This window comes from Nanorana parkeri, unplaced genomic scaffold (genome assembly GCF_000935625.1).
Source record: "Nanorana parkeri isolate BGI_ZX_2015 unplaced genomic scaffold, ASM93562v1 scaffold2, whole genome shotgun sequence".
In the NCBI taxonomy this organism is placed as follows: domain Eukaryota; kingdom Metazoa; phylum Chordata; class Amphibia; order Anura; family Dicroglossidae; genus Nanorana; species Nanorana parkeri.
Window position 1 is genome coordinate 4,911,892 of NW_017306270.1, and position 2,952 is coordinate 4,914,843.

Consider the following 2,952-nt stretch of genomic DNA (forward strand, 5'->3'; position numbering starts at 1 on the left):
AGGTCGGGTACCGATGTTGAACAAGAAGACCTGGCTTGGGTTGCAAGTTCCCACTCATCCCAAGGTATTTAATAAGGTTGAGGTTGTGTTGCTATGGCCATTTTTATATTTTTTTTAAATAGCAAATATGGTATATTATTTCCAATACTAAATGGAAGTTAAATGCTTTATTGTTTTTTTTCAGTCAGTAGCTGGGCTTACTCTATTTAAATGTTTATTAACTTGTTTTGCTAGTTTAAAAGGGCTGGCTAAAAAGGAAGTGAAGTTGGCAGGAAATGGAGAGAGGAAGGAAGTGAGATCACAAAGCCATATGTTTGGGGAAAAAACACAGAGCTGCATGGAAGGAAGGGTGAGCAGCCATGCCTATGCTCCCTGACTGAGAAAGAACATTATCTTAAACATCGCAGAAGCACGCATCAACCATCAGAACTGACTGAAGTCTCTAATATACAGAAGAACTCCACGCAAAAATGTTCTTAACCCTTGTAGTGTGTCACTGAGTTTAGTGTCACTTTAATCCGTCTTTATGGAGCTGGTTTTGTGTACAGGGACACAGTCATACTAAAACAGAAAAGGGCCTTCCCCAAACTTGGAAGCTTGGAAGTGCACATTTATCTAAAATGGCTTTGTATGGTGTAGCATTAAACAGTACCCTTCTGTTGAAATATCTGAGCTCAATAATTTAGAGGGAAGTCCACATGCCTATATTGTGTAGGCGTGATGGACAGGTGTCCACAAGCTTTGGCCAAATAATATAGTATATAACACCAATATATTTAGGAGACACCATACTGACTGAGACAAGTATAATAACTTGATTAGAGGTGTAGCCCCCATCACCTTCTACGGGGTGGCTACTAGACATTTAGCGATGGCTAGGGCTGTAGTCAGCCTGGCTGGATTATAGTGGCATTTATCTGGTTAATTCCATGTCTCTGGCATTGACTGTACCCTTCTGGGTGGAGTGTGACTCTATATATTGTGGGACAGCCAATGAGAGGCACTGTAAGTGTATGTACAGTACGGCAGCCAATCACTGGGTTTCTCTCAACCAGTGGTGCATGCTGTGATAGGGTACATATTCTGGAGGGATTTACCATGTCCACAGACTAGTCGGGACCAGCCATGGTTTAGGGCTGGATACTGTCCAGTCTGCCCCCCAAGGCTAAGCCTGAGGCCTGGCGTGGGCAGAGGCTGGAGTGTACAAAGTGTTTTCCTGGGCCTCAGTTATGGAGGAGGCCTGTGCTGTTGCCAGAGGAGGAGAACCAGGAAGATGGATGGCTGCTGAAGGTACTAAGAATCTAGAGCAGGGGTGGCAAACTCAAATTCATCGGGGGCCGCATCAGCAGTATGGTTACCCTCAAAGGGCCGGTTGTATAGGACTATGCATCTACTCTTTATTATCATACATAGTTGCCTCTGCATTCAGTTGCTACTGGTTTTAATAATAATTTAAGTAATAACTAGCCTTGAAAACAGAAGCCTAGGAAGAATTTTAAAGCTCGCCATGTTTGGTGTCTATTTACCCGACGTGACCCGATCTTTTATATTTTACCAAAAAACTGGGTAATAATAAATGTTTCCTAACATAATGTTAAAAAAAAACTTTTTTTTTTCAACATTTTCTGTAATTTTTCCTAATTATAGTAAAAAATAAAAAACCCCCGTGGTGATTAAATACCATCAAAAGAAAGCTCTATCTGTCCCCAAAAAATTGTATAAAATGTATTTCAGTACAGCGTTGCATGACGGAATAAACGTCAGTCAAAGTACCGCAGCGCTGAACACTGAAAAATGGCCTGGATGGGAAGGGGGTCTAAACACCTGGTCTTGAAGTGGTTAAGAAACACTCTATTTAAATAATAAAATACAAAAACAGACATTAAGCAGTACACTGCATTTATTTAAAAAAAAAGAATTTACTTACAGAACAAAGTTTTTACATCTGCTGCCTGCTTCTGCGGATTCTTGCCCTCCTTTGTCTTCTTAGTGCGCATGGCATATGAGCTCCTGCTCCTCATCCCTGCTCCTCATAGCAAGGCAAGGACAGCCTCCCACGTGTCTTTCCGGCAGAATCCGCCTGTGGCTTGCCAGGCTGTACATTGTCCAGATTTAAAGATGGCCGCCGCGCTGTTGCTGAGCGGCGGCCATCTTAATGAGTAACCAACAGACTGCCAGTGACATGTCACTGCAGCCTGTGCTGCCTGGCTGAGCCCACAGCTGTTCCATCCAGCGCCCGCACAGAGGGGCGCCGCGCCCCCGCGGGCGCACAGTAAAGATGATCTCCGACTCCTGATTCCGCCTGTGGACTGGCCTGCCAGAGTGCCAGTACTTTTTCCAGTTTTAAAGATGGCCGCCGCGACAGCACGGCCGCCATCTTAATGAGTCATTTATAGACTGCCAGTGACACTGTCACTGCTGTGCTGCCTGGCTGAGCTGACAGGTAAACTGTCAAGCGCCCGCACGGAGGGGCGCCGCGCCCGCGGGCGATTATTAAAGATGTTTTTTTAACCAGGGATCTCAAGTCTCCCTGATGTTAAGGGAGTCTCCCTCTTTTGGACAGCAGCTCCCTGATGTCTGCGAGAGAGGCATTTTCTCCCTGAAAGGTTTACTCTTAATAAACCTTTCCGGTAAGATATCAGTGGGTAAAGTTTCAGAGTGAGGCTTGCCTCCTGGAGGCAGGTCATGTGATCTCTAGAGTAGCCTCAGAATGAGGCTTGGCTCTCAGAAGGAAGAAGCTACTTGCTGCACAGAGAGGGCGGGCATAGACTACAATTGAGAGCAGGTACAGGCACTGAGATTTACTGCTGCAGGGTTGAGAGAGTGCTGTTAACCCTTTGTGGATAATATAGAATCAATTATATGTCCTGGTTGTCTAGTTATAGAGAACATTTATTTCATTTGCTGCCCATAGCAACTAGTCAACTGTGTATCAGGGACTTTACTCCTCAG